Consider the following 15,004-nt stretch of genomic DNA (forward strand, 5'->3'; position numbering starts at 1 on the left):
CAATAAAAAAAATATCCCAAAGAAAAAGAAGAGCATGAAAGCAAAATGGCTACTTGATGAGGTTTTACAAATAGCTGAGGAAAGAAGGAAAGAAAAAGGGAAAGGAGAAAGGGAAAGTTATATACAACAGAATACAGTAGTAAACTTAAGTAACATATGAACCAAAAATTACCAGAAATGCAGACTGATTTTCAAAGAGCTTGAAGAACTAGAAACCAAATCAACACCATTTTTGGATTATGGAAAAAGTAAGGGAAGTTCCAGGAAAAGATCTACTGCTTCCTTGACTGCACCAAAGTTTTTGGTAAGTGCTAAATTCTCAACGTGATAGTGGTACCAGATCATCTTATTTGTCTCTTGAGGAACCTGGATGTTGGTCAAGACATACAGTTAGACATGGAACAATTGACTGACTGAAGATTCAGAAACAAAGTTGTATGTTGTTACCTTAATTATTTCACTTGTATGCAGAGTACATCATGTGACATGACAGACTAGACTAAGCAAAAGCCAGAATTAAGATTACCAGTAAAAATATCAACAATATCAGATATAAAGGTGGTATAGAAAGTGAAGGAGAATTAAAAACTCTGATGAAATTAAAATAAAAGATTGTAAAAGCTGGTTTGAAACTTAACACTGAAAAAAAACTAACCTCATGGCTATGGTCCCATCACTTCCTGTCAAATAGAGAGAAAAAAATAAAGATAGGATCAGATATTGTTTTCTTGAGTTCAAAAATCACCACAGATGGTAACTGTAGTCATGACATTAAAAGATGTTTGCTCCTCAGAAAGAAAGCTATAGCAAATCTGGACAGTATACTAAAAATACAAAGCTACTTAGCAATAATACTTAAATATATTCAGACTATTCCTTGGAAGGATAAGTACTGAAGCTGAAGTTTACATACTTTGATCACAAATAAGATGAGATTCACTAGAATAGAAAAGACCTTGTTGTTGGGAAAGACTGAAGTGAACAGGAAAGGATAAGATGGATAGATAAGGTCTTAGAAGCAAAGAACATGAATGTGGATAGACTTTAGGACATAATGGAGAAGAGAAAGCATGAAGTCAGACTGAAGAAATGAACCACAAACTCCTTTGTGCCCTGTATTGTGGTCCCTACCAATCTAGGAGGCTACACAAGGATTAGTAGTCCCCATCAATTAATAAACATTTTTAAGTACCTACTGGGTACCACACCCAAAGCTTGCATCTCTATGAAGTGACAATACAACATACATTAGACCACAAGAAAAATGAAACATGGAAATATGCAGGGTCTTTTCTCTTATTAGTGTATTGTAGTTATCCAATATGAAGACACTTAGATCCATTGTAATGCTTCCCATTCCTCTGCATTTGGAAAATTTTAATCATAGGTAGGCACACCCTCCCTTCTACATTTATCAAACAGAAAATTCTTACATTCTCATAGGTCAACATAAGAGCCATACGGGGCCTCAAATTTCAAAGTACGTTCAGATAATATTCCCTTATCTCAACAGTTTTATGATAAACTATGGTTAGCCAAGGGGGAAAAAAAAACCATGGTGAACAAAAGCTACATTTCCTTTCGGATTACATTACTGACTCATTCCTCCCTTCCCCTATGATGATGAAATTTCAGGATTTTGAAATTCCTCTGAATTATGTCTGACACAGTGGATAAAGTATTAGATCAGTAGTCAAGAAGACTTCAGACATTTACTAGCTCTGTGTTCCTGGGCAAGTCAATTAATTTCTGTCTGCCTCAATTGCTTCATTTGAAAGATGAGACAATATCACCATATCACACATTTTTCTGTGAAAATAAAATGATATAATAATTATAAAGCCTACTGCAAGTTTTAATAACATGAATGTTAAAACTTTTCAATGTAATTGGGAAACCTATTAAAAGAATATTTCTATTTTGTAATAAACACATTAAACTATCTTTAAATGTATTTTTAAAAATAAAAATAATCAATGCAATCAATTTATAACTGTGAGACAGCGTATTACAGAAATGTAAAGTTGAAAGAGACTACAGAGACCTTCTCCAAGACAAAGAATCGCTTCAATGATATCCCAATGAAGTGGTCATTCTTCCTCCAAGACTTCCAGTAATTGGGAATTCACTATGACCAAAGGCAGCTCATCTCATTTCTGGATACCTCTAATTTTAAGAATTTTTTCCCCTTAGAATTGAGCTGATTTCTTCTCTTAACAGTTTCTAAATTCTCTCCTCTGGGGCCAAGCAGAACAGTTCTAATAATCATTTTTTTTCTCAAAACAAATGCTTTCATGTTCTTCCTAAGGCTTCTCTTTTACAGAATAAATAGTTCATCCAAGGGACATCTAGTAGTACAGCGGATACAGTACCTGTCCTGGAGACAGGAAGACTTGAATTCAAATCTGGCCTCAGACACTTGACACTATTAGCTATGTGACTTTGGGTACTTAACCCGGATTGCCTCATATCCAGTGCCATTTCCAGTCATTCTGATTCATATTGGGCTGCTAGACCTAGATTGCTCTGGAGGCAAAAGATGACTTAGTGCAGTACCCCCTCAATCAAATCCATTTCATGTGCATGTTATAGCATTACTTCCTTGAGGTCATGGTCTTTTTCAGAACAAAAGACAAACACCAGTTCATGCAAACAGTAGCTGTTTTGAATGTTTGACTGTGATCTTACTATATTAGTTAGGATTTTATAGAATCCCTTCAACACAGAGATATGTTTTCTAACATGAAACACCCAGAACTGAACATACTTTTCCAGATGTATATGACCAATTTATACTACAGCAAGATGATCACCTCCACAGATGTTATGGTAAATCAAGTCTTCATTTGTAGCCGGTTTCTCAGTTGTAAAAGTTCACACTGAAGTTTGACAACTAGTTCTAGAGAGTCCAATCCAGAATATATTTATCACCATCTTTGTTCAGACCATTTTACCTTTATCAGTTGGCCTAAAATAGTCATTAGTTTTTTTATGCTGTTATGTGCCACTGTTGACTCATACTAAGATTGCAGCATAGTAATATTCTCAGATCTTTTATATACAAATTGTTTTCGAAATGCATTTCCCACTTCCTGTTCTTAGCTGGTTTTTTAAAGCTAAGAATTTTAGAAAAAATACATTATCCTAACCTAATGCTTATAAATTCATTTTTATTATGTTTGGTTCACTGTTCTAGATTGCTGAGACATTTTGGGATTCTATACTGGTATCCTAGTGTTGTAGGTATTTCTCCTAGTTTTGTATTATCTGCAAATTTGAAAAGCATGTCATTTGTTTTCATTCAAGTCATGTAAAAAAAAGCAGGATTAAGAACAGATCCCTGAGAAATATCTCTTTCATTAATTATTATTTCTGTGGCTTGTTATTCACTCCTGGATCCATTTAATCATATTATTATCTAGTCCACACCTTTCTATCTTGCCTACAAAGTTGACCACAGAGTCTTTGTCAAATGCCTTGCTGAAATCCAAGCCTACTCTGTCTCTGGCATTTTCCTAATCTTATAGTCTAGTAATCCTATCAAAAGACCAAGGAGAAATGTTAGTATTTAATATGTGCTAAGTACACATTTTTTTAAAATAGTCCCTGTTTTTTAAGGAGCTTCCTTGCATTCTAATCGGGAAGACTTTATATAAAACAGAAATGAAAGTATGGAGAGAAAGGGCTAGGTATACCAGTTTGGTTTGGAGGTTTAGAAGCCAGGAGCAGGGCCAGGAGAAAAATGAAAACTGACTTGGGCCTCTATATAATATGGAAGCCCCAGTAGAAGCTTGATAGTAGAAGAATGGCAAAGGACAGAAATAATCCAGGGTAAGAAGACCACAAACAATTGTATATTCCAGAACAAGAAGGCCCCAAAGGCTGAAAGAAGTTCCAGGATGAGACAATGATAGGAACATAGTTTTGAAGTCTGGAAGCCAGTAATATTATTGGAAAGAAAATGAAGGTGACCTGGGTCCTTCTATAAAATAGAGGTCTCAGGAGAAACTCATCAACAAAAGAAGGAAAATCTTACAGGAGGGATATTCCAAGTCAATAAGGGATAATTTGTTTTTCCAGGATGAGGAGGACACAGGCACTAGAGAGAAGTTCCAGAGTGAGATAGTAGCTGCAATCAATCACCAAATATTTATTAAGCACCTATTTTGCCTTAAGCGCTATGCTAAAGGCCAGTAACACAAACACAAAAGTGAGATAATCCATGCCCTCAAGAATATTAGGTTCTACTGGAGAGTTAGTATGACCTGTTCTTTTTGTAATAATGCAGGGTTTTAGTTGTAACCCTCCTCTTTGTATCCCTATCTTAAATATTTAGAAGTCATTCTTTTATTAACATGATCCAAAATTTTACTAGGAATAGAATTCAAACTGAGTTATAGTTTGCAGATGTCAACATTTTTTTTTCATTTTGGAAAAAAAGCAGAACATGACCTCTACATTCTCCATGACCTTTCAAAAAAATCACTGATCATGATCCATAAATCATGCCTACCAATTTTTTCATGAAGGAAATGTTTTTTTCAGGCAAGCACTTAGTGTATATGGCAGGGATTTGTGTTAACCGTTCCAATCAGAAGTTCAGTTCTACCTCACTTGTCACCCCCATCACACAGATATCTGCCTCATATCACATATCTAGGGTTTCAACTCTTTATGAACAATTTTTGTTTTGAGTCAACATGATATAATGGAAAGAGCATTGATTTTGTTATAGTAGACATGAGATCCATGATTCCATAACCTAACAAAGCACTCACCCAGCTAGTAACCTGACCTTGGTAATGTGCCTACTGCTGTCACATGGCTCATGTCAACAATCAAAAGACTATTACAAAGCTAAAATGTATTTCAGAGCCATTTACTTTCAATACGTTGGTTTAGACAGTTTCTTCTCTAGTTTTGACAATTCTAATAACTCCCCACCCACTTCTGGTGATTCATCTGAGAACAAATCATTATACTAGAAGAAAATTGAAAAATATTAATAAGAATTACTAAGTTCTGGGTAGGAAACTGAAAACAATTTAAAGTAATACATAGATATTATTTTCATTACCACTGATGACTAAAAGTATGGGCTTCAAAGGAGCAGGACAGATTTGGGAAGAGGGTATCTAGGTAAGAAAGTGGTATTTGAGAGAGGGATTTGGATTTACTGCATCACACCTTAAGTTATAGGTATAATATTTTATTGACCAGGGATAGTGTGTCTAAAGACAGCAGTTAAGAATATATCTGCCAAAAGACATAAATATCACCAAGGCCTTTAAGCTAAAATGTTAAAGAAGGAAGAAAATATAAAAGTCTTATCAAACTGGAAACCAAAAAGAGTAGCAGGAGAAGACCCACTAATCACAATCAATTAATTAACAAGCATTAATTGTTTATCTACTATAGGTTTATTTCTTAGACATAAATATTGACTTTACTAGTAAGATCTTCCAATCAGATTGCAAATAAACTCCAGATTGACCTAGAAAAGATAAAGGCAATTTTCCCATATTCAATAAAGTAAAGATCATTAGTAGGCATATACTATAACCAAATATTATCCAAATTGGATAAATAAATTAAGATGATTGGACAAGAACTGATGTTCAATGGTTTTCTTTGTTAGTGTCTCAATAAATATTATCTGATTAAATCATTCAACAAATGTAGCTGCTACTAACTAGATAGCTATCATTTATATAATGCATTAGTGTTTATTAAATAATTTACAATAATTTTCATTTTATTCTCACAACAATTCCAAGGAGGTAGATGTTATCGTTATTACCCATTTTATAGACTTGCCCATGGTCATAAAGCTAGTAAGTGTCTGAAGTTGGATTTGAAATTGTCTGCCTGACTCCAGATTCAGTATTATAAATTGTGCTGCATAGTTGTCAGTCTCTAGGGGTGACTTGCTCAGGGGTCAAGCTGCTATGAAATGTCTGAGGTGATATTTGAACTCAGGAAGATGAGCTTTCCTGACTCTAGACCTAACTGTCTACTGCACCACCCAACCACCTGGAAGGCAACTAGATGACTCAGTGATTAAGAGCACTGACTTTGGAGTCAGGAGAATGAGAGCTCCTATCTAGCCTTAGATATTTATTAGCTCTGTGACCTTGGATAAGTCACTTAATCCTGATTGCCTAGCATTCAGGGACATCTCCAGTTGTTCTGATTCATATTTGGTCACTGGATTCAGGTGGTTCTGGAAGAGAAAGTGACACTGATGACTTAGCACAACCTCCCTCACTCAAATCCAATTCTTTTTTTTTTTTTAGGTTTTTGCAAGGCAAACAGGGTTAAGTGGCTTGCCCAAGGCCACACAACTAGGTAATTATTAAGTGTCTGAGACCAGATTTGAACCCAGGTACTCCTGACTCCAGGGCCGGTGCTTTATCCACTATGCCACCTAGCTACCCCCTTCAAATCCAATTCTTGTGTTTGTCAAGGCATCACCTCCCTGATGTTGTGGTCTTCAGGAATGAAGAACAAAATCATTATCAGTCTCTATATCATATCTCTTAGAGATTCAAAAATGAGATAGTCCCTACCTTTAAGGAGTTAACAGTCCAATGGGAAGTACATATATATATATATAGTTAATACACATATTAAATAAACATTAATTACTATGATTTTAATAATAGTAGGTAATATTAATATAACTAAAATAAGATATATAAAAGTAAAAGATCCTATATTTAGAAGCAAGGAATCTGAGAGGTCATTATTTAATTCAGTTCCCTTTCTATAGTTGAGCTCACTGATTAGCCTCTGTCTTTAACTTTTTGAAGGTATTCTGTTGTAGTTACTTTTACTGGCAACAGTGCTTATTTTGTGGCTGGTGCTGTCTGGAAAAATTATAATGGTCAAGCAATGATATATAGTATTAGCGATGATGGGAATACTACAATCATTCAGTCTCACAGAGACTGTGGATAATTTTGTCAGTATGTAATCAATTTAATATTCTTTCTCAGTGAGTTAAAAATCATAATTTTTTAAACTTTTCTTTCTCTGAATAGTTTATAATCTCTTTTAGTTTCACCCATGTATCCTTCTCATCTTTTGGAACATGAGAATCTGTTTTATCAGATTATCCAACTCCCTCTTTGGAAAGAACCCTATACTTATAAAGCATGTAATTCCCTTCTCTACCAAGTTGAGGTTCCCTGGAGAATGAATATCCCATGTATTCTATTAAATGTTATTCATAGCTTCAGTCCTCTTTGATGAGTTTTTTAAACACTTGGCTGTAATGTGTCATCAGAGACCACAATTACAAATATTTAGTGATCCAAGTAGTACTGGATTTATATTAGTACATTTTCCCCAAAGCAAGGGTGCACTGTTAGCTATGACAAAAGCTGTGCTTGAGGACCCCAGGAAGGGTAATTTACAAATGCCAATGCTGCTGGTTTCCTGATATCTTCTCCTAATCTTTTTATCCTACTCTTTGATAGAATGAGACTCCTCTGCTTGGCCAGTTTCCACTCTTTCTATTGCTGATTCACTAAAATTTTTGTGCAGGACATCACTAGACTCTTTCAGACCATTGCCCTAGGATTAATGGGAAGTCTCCCCAGTTCTGTTCTCTCAAAATCTCAGCAGAAATCCTGCACTACTCTACTCTACAAGTTACTACTCTAGTCACTGAGATCTTTTCTTCCATAATCATTCACTAGGGTTGTTTTCTGCTTTGAAAATTCCTAAAAAAAAACCTTATGCCTAAGTGAAAATTCATTATTTCTATAACTCATTGGTCAATTTCATGACCCTTCCAAATATCTATGGGCCATTTCAAATCATTTGCCCTTCATGAGCTGCAAATGAACCCTTAAAGTCTAATAGCCTTACAATAATAAAAATAATAACAGTAGCTAACATTTATATAGAGTGCTTACCATGTACCAGGTAAGTACCTTACAATTTTTATCTCATTTGATCCTGATAACAACTCTGGTTATTTTACAGATGAAGAAACTGAGGCAAACAGAGGTAAGTGACTTATTCAGGGTCACAGAGCTAGCAAGTGTTCGAGACAGGATTGGAACTCAGGTTTTCCTGATTCCAGGTCCAATACTCTTTCAACTGCATCACCTAGATGCCTGACAACTAAAAAAACTAATACTTGACTCAAAAAAAGTTCAGTAATTCTTCTTCCCTTATTTCTGATGATCATATTCTTCCTTTATCCAGTGTTATTACAAACGTTAGTAGATCTCTGTCTCTTCATATTCTTTACCCTCTCCTGCCTCACTTTAAGTATTTCCTTCATAATATCAAATTCTTCCTTTCAAGTTGTGCAAATAGAGTATAGCAATATTGTTTGGATCTGTGTGAGTGGATAAAAAAAGGAGTTTTTATATAAGCAATTAACTTAGAGATAAATAAACCAAATTATGCCATGAACGTTTCCATGAGTTACAACACAGGGCAGCCAGTTTTGTAGACAGTTTTCTTCCTTTTCCACAATTTTAACTTAATAGCATCTAAATCTAGACCCAGACTTAAAGAATTATAACATTCTTCCCATTTCCAATAAGCTATAAAGAATATTCTAATACTTTTTCATTGAACAAAAGCATCTCCAGTGATAATCCTTGCATAATCCTATCTGGATTATGACTTGGTCCTATGGATCACTGAATCTTATCATCTATCCTGTCTCTGTACCATTCAGATCCCCAGGCATTACTATCTACCTCACTACTGAAACTTAAGAACCTCTGGCCCTTTCTATTTTGTCCAGTAATTATAAATCTTTTATTTATTCCAAGTGGAAGATAAGAGAACTAGCTTGTATTTCTTTCTGTACTCTTAGCACTCTGATTGGCATATAATTTCTCCATATAAGCTTTTCTCAGGGCTTCTAGGTGGCACAATGGATAGAGTCCTGGCCCTGGAGTCAGAAGGACCTGAGTTCAAATTTGACCTCAAACACTTAATAATTACCTAGCTGTGTGACCTTGCAAGTCACTTAACCCTGCTTCCCAGCAAAAACAAAACAAAGCTTTTCTCTTCAGTTTCTAGAAAAGTGACCTGATGGTCATGCTGTTCGTTGTTTATGGTTCTTGTTCTTCATCATCAAAGAAGACCAAAATGACATTACTATGTTTGAGACAAATTACAGTGTGTCTGCCTGTGATTGATCAGACCAATGCAAGCAATGCAGCCATAGGGCTGGGTACAAATAGTCCATGTGAACACCTAGATGCTTACTCTAAACTTATGTATGTCATGTTTTCTTTGAATTGCTTCAATTCTGCTTTCCTCAAAGAGTGTAGAACCCTCATTGATGAAGGCACACCATGTTCAATTGTCCTGTACTATCATCTCCCATGTCATACAATCAGTTCTAAAGTTCTTTTTTTTTTTTAGGTTTTTGCAAGGCAAATGGGGTTAAGTGGCTTGCCAAAGGCCACACAGCTAGGTAATTATTAAGTGTCTGAGACCAGATTTGAACCCAGGTACTCCTGACTCCAAGGCCGGTACTTTATCCACTATGCCACCTAGCTGCCCCAATTCTAAAGTTCTTAAGAGACACCTTCAGGGTGTCCCAGTATTACTTCTTCTGGTCCCCTTGTGAGCACTTGTCCTGTATGAGTTCTCCATAAAACTGTTTTTGGCAAGTGTACTTCTGGCTTTCTAACAATATGTCCAGTCCATTGTAGTTGCACTGTCTGTAGTAATATTGGAATGCAAGGCAGTTTAACTTGAGAAAGGATCTCAGTGTCTAGTTTCTTCTGCCAGGTGATCTTCAGAATCTTTCTAAGATAATTTAAATGGAAACAACTCATTTTGTAGATCTGACTAAGGCCTTTGTTACTGGTTGACATGAGGACTTATGGAAAATAATGTCAAAATATGGTTGCCTAGAGAAGTTCATTAGTATTGTACGTCAATTTCATTATGGCTGTGCACGGCCCAGGTTCTGTATAGTGGACAATGCACTTGAGATTTCCCAGTTACCAATGGAGTGAAACAAGGATGTGTCCTTGCTCCCATGTTTTTTAGCAAGATGTTCTCAGTCATGTTATCAAGTTTTTTCACTGAGAATGAACACTGAATCAAAGTCAGCTGCTGCACTGATGATAAATGCTTCAATTTGAAAAGGCTACAAGCCAAGATCAAAGAGGAGGAAGTATTGGTGCGTGATCTTCTGTTTGCAGATGTTTAGACACTTGATGCATCCTCTGAAGTTGAGATGCACAAAGGATGGATTGGTTATCTACTGCTTGTGACAATTTTGGTCTAACAATTAAACACCAAGAAAACACAGGTGCTTCATCAGCCAGCACCACACCATCCATATGTGTAACCATCAATTATAGTAAATGAAGTTTTGAGTACTGTGGACAAGTTCACTTACCCTGTGGTATCCTTTCCAGGGAGGTACATGTTAACAATGAGGTTGACACACATATTGCCAGGTCTAGCTCGGTATTTGGGAGGCTCCTAAAGAAAGTGTGGAAGAGAAGAAATATTATACTGACTACCAAACTGAAGGTTTACAGAGCTGTTGTACAGATCTCATTGTTTTATGCCTGCGAAACCTGGACAACCTATCAGCACCATGTCAAGAAATTGATATCATGGTAATTAATTTCCATAGGATATTGGATTAGTACGCCCTATTAAAAAAAGTTCAATACAATGTTGAACATCATTAATAATATTTTAAAAAACACTAAAATATTTTTACTTCTAAGGTCTCTTCTAGCTCTATGACTTTAGGAATTTTCATTTTGATAAAACAATGCCAATCTACACTTAGCTTAAAATCATGATAGAAATAGAACATTTCCAGAAAAGGGTAACTGAAATGGTTAAATAAATCAAAGAGCTGTTATATTAAGGACAAACTAAAAAGATTAGAACTTGGAAAAATGAAGGTTTAGGAGACAGAATTGTAGCAATAAATAACTTTGGGGAAAGGGCATATTATTCAATTTTTAAGAGATAAGGAAAACTTTTGAAAGAATATAATTTAGGAAAGATAAAACCAAATCCTAAAAATTGTGTGTAATAAATTTGTGGATCTTATTCCCTTCCTTTTTCCTTCTTCTTTCTCTTTCCCCACCAAAAGATAGAACTTTTAGGAGAAAGAGATGATTCCAAAAGGATCTGGACAAATTTGTGCATGATAGTACCATAAATGACTACTAAGAAGAGTTGAATCTTACTTGATTTTTTACTTTTACATTTCACTTTTACATTAAAATTTGTTCTGGTCCTGGGTAAAACAACTTGTTGGTTCACCTTACAGTTGCAAGATATCCCAATTTAAAACTCAAATTGAAGTCTGCAAAAGAGAGTTAAGAGTTAAATCCAAAATTCTAGCCATGAAGAAACTTTGGCATCTCTTTTCTTTGTACAAGTTCATGACCACCTGTGCAGAGGAATTTTTCTCAGAAGTTAAGCCAAGCCCATGAAAAGTAGGATCCTATCTTTATGAGAACAAGCCCAGAGTCTGCTTTGAGATGAGTCAGCCTCTCCCTACTAGTTTTTCCTTCCTTTTCCCTCTCAAATACTAAGAAGGCTCAAACCTTCTCAAACAATTACAAGGCTCAAAACACCAAAGCATAGATCTGGAAGTGAAGGAAACTTGCAGCACCTTGCTTTTCTATGAATCACCATCCTTGAACCCCCAGGAAGGAAAGTAATATTATTAAAATGTCAGGGATGGCAATTTTCCCTTTACAAAAAGAAAAAATAGGAAGTCATCTTCAGCACTGCATATCCCCCACACCCCCAACCTTGACAATAACTGAGGACCATATTATTTGTACCCTTTCCAGTTATAAAGAATATCCTTTATAAAATTATCTTGAATATGTAAACCTATGTATGTTTTTTCTTTCCCCCTTCCTTTTGGTGGACATTAATTTATCACATAATTGTTCATTTTGAAAGGCCTATGAAGCCAAATGAATAAGTTGAAACAAGTGGGAGAAACAGATCAATTTTCTTAATTTCAAACTCTCACAATTCACACAAACTTCCTCCATTCAAACTACTGCAGTGAATAGCCCAAAATCACCTCCTTTGGCAAATTCCTTGGACTGGATGACTCAACTTGGCAATTCCATTGCCCCTATCTATATAAGGTGAGTATAAAGTAATATGAATTAAAAACCTATATATAAAGCAGAAGTTGTACACTCAAATAAGTGGCATTCCTTTCAAAATAATCATTTTTAAGGTTATATGTTTATTCTAGAGATTCTGTCATTATTCAGAACATTTTGAGTATCTTTTGATCATCATGGATATTTACTTCACCTATGCAGACTGTCACCTCTAGATGCCTGTGTGAATGAATGTGTCAATAAAAGATGGGTTAGCAAATTGGATTGTATCTCAGGTTACAAATTAGTATAGCTATAAAGAAGTTCTTAACTAACAATCTATGACCTTGTCACAGATAGTGACTGGAGCCAAAATATAATGAATTAGTTTAAGTGTTCCTAAAATAATAGGTTGAAGGCAGGGATATGCTCAATTTACTCTGCATCATACATACGAGTCTTCCTAGATTTCTCTGAAATGATTTTTTTGGGTCATTTCTTATAGCAAATGATATTACATTCATATGCCATAATTTATTTGGTCACTCCCCAACTGATGGGCAATTTCTTAGTATCCAGTTCATTGAAAACAGTAACAATTTCAAAAAGAGCTATTCTAAATATATTTAACAGATAAGATCTTTTCCTCCTTTTTTGAACTCTTTGAGGTATAAGCTAATATTGTCAGAAAACTGATGATGAAAATTTCTAGTCTCTACCCTATAAAGACATAATGAACTGAAAAAGTACCAGGACATGTAAACTTTTGGACATTGTCAATATATGAATTTGTTCTGCTTTAGTATATATATTTGTTACAAGGAATTTTTTTGGGGGGGAGGGAGAAAATAGCAAGAGGTAAGAAAAATACTTGTTAATTAAAAATATTTAAAAATAAATTTTATTTTAAAAGAAAGCATTGGCATATCTGTGTTGAAGTAAGAACATGATTTCAAAATTTTGAAGTATGACAGCAATTTAGATGATGTTATTTTTGCTTTTGCACAGACAAATGTATATATACAATGTATATATACACATATTTACCCACATATTTCCTGCCTCATCATTTTACAGTTTGAAATTACAGTGGAATAAAAGAACAATAAAAAGAGTATCTTCACTCTTTATTCAGGAAGTAAGATTTCTTATATAAAAGGAAAGATAGAAGTCAACTTTTTATGGAGTTAATTTGAGTTGATGAAAAACTACATATGTTAAAAAAACAAAATAGTGAAAATTCTGCAACAAAAGAACATGCTTGCAAGTCAAACAGAACAGCTGTTAATACAAGTCCATGGGAACCAAGCTTAATTCTCTTGTGAAAAGGGGAGTTATTACTCATATTCTGGAGGCACATGAAGTCTCTTTAAAATTCTAGAGTCCATTTAATAAACGCTTTACTTTTTGAGACCATTAGGTGGTATGGTCTAAAATACAACCTTTACTTTTCTTCCTAGTATCAAACCTTTTGTTTCTAGGTAATTAAACCAAATAAACCTCCATCTTGTCTTTTTTCCCCTCTTTAAAGCATGTATCTCTGTTCAGCTCCTACTTAGTTAACTGGCTAACATGCACAAAGGTTCCAGGCATTGAAACTTAAAATTTTTCCTTAGTTTACTTCTCTTTCCCTAGTTTTCTCTGCCTTTCAACTAGTAAATTCTCTTTTTCATGTGAACTTAGTGCAAAATTCCTCTGTAGTCTCTCCAAGTAGAAGGTAATAAAATCTTTATTTAACCTTTAAGTATTTGAAAGTATCATTCTGCCTCCTGATAGGCAGTGCCAACAGCATTTAATTTTAGTTGGAAGTTGGGCGAATAGTAGTTGAGCCAATTTAGGTGAATCATATGACTATACTAATTACAACTTTAAAGCTGTTTAGCTCAGTTCAAGTTCCTCTTTAGTGTTTTTGATAAATTCAGCCTTCAGTTTAGATTCAAGATAGGAAACAATGCATAATTCTGAATGGAAGGAGGTATTTTCTGACAGCAACATATTTATTGATGAACAATGAGAAGATTTTCATATATTAGTTCAATTATCATGATGCTTGAATTCTGGGTGACTGTAAAAATGAAACTAATGCCCAAACTTTGAACATAAAATGGAACTTTTATTTGAACTCAAACAAAGCATTGGTTTTAAAATAGGAAAAGTGCTATACTGGAAGTAAGGAAAACTTGAGTTCAAATCCTATCTTTGACACTGTAGTTTTGTGACCATGAGTAAGTCACTTAACCTTTTTGCACCTTAGTTGCCTCATTCACAAAATGAAGTGTTTGAGCTTGATAGCCTCTAAGGTATTATCCAGTTTTAAATTTATGATCCTCTCTTCCCATGAAATATATATTGGTGTGGGGAGGAGGGATTTGCTCAACTTGGAAAATCTAATATGCACATATACTATATACACATTTTCTAATATTAATATTTTATCACAATCCAAATAAAGTTCAATTATAGATTTCATGCTTATCAACAAAATAATTTTGTGAAATGATGTCTCTAAAGACCCTTTAAACATTGATTCTATGAATTTCTTCTCTCCCCCCCCCCCCAATAAAAGTCCAAATAATCACTTACTTTTTTGAAATGAAGATTCCTTTCAGTTTCATGACCTTAGTAAAGGCTTTTCTGGAAAATGGAATGAACATCACAATAAAAAAAAACCATATCTTTCAAGAGGTGACAGTTGGCTTTTCAGCATCTGCTTTTTCACACCTGTTAAGTAAGAGATCATATAGCCTGTTCAGTTTCCATTGTTTACTTGACTGGCTGATTTCACACAAAACCCTTTCTTGTTCCAACTTTTTACTTTGATGCAAAGACCAAACAAGCAGCACCTTTTAAAATGTCAATCTAAGAAAACTGGACACAGCTTAATTCCTTTAGGAAACAATGTTGCTGTGCTTCTG

The 15,004-nt window shown here is 34.7% G+C and overlaps 1 long non-coding RNA gene across 1 annotated transcript; it reads right to left on the reverse strand.

The window, feature by feature from the left end:
- Positions 1–10,396: 10,396 nt before the first annotated feature.
- On the reverse strand, positions 10,397–14,800 carry LOC141498545 (uncharacterized). The gene is made up of 3 exons (XR_012471680.1): positions 14,673–14,800; positions 11,205–11,323; positions 10,397–10,476 (listed from the first exon to the last, which is right to left on the reverse strand). It is a non-coding gene; the product is annotated as an uncharacterized LOC141498545 (long non-coding RNA).
- Between the last annotated feature and the right edge of the window lie 204 nt (positions 14,801–15,004).

The sequence above is a fragment of the Macrotis lagotis genome, chromosome X (assembly GCF_037893015.1).
Source record: "Macrotis lagotis isolate mMagLag1 chromosome X, bilby.v1.9.chrom.fasta, whole genome shotgun sequence".
Classification (NCBI taxonomy): Eukaryota; Metazoa; Chordata; class Mammalia; order Peramelemorphia; family Peramelidae; genus Macrotis; species Macrotis lagotis.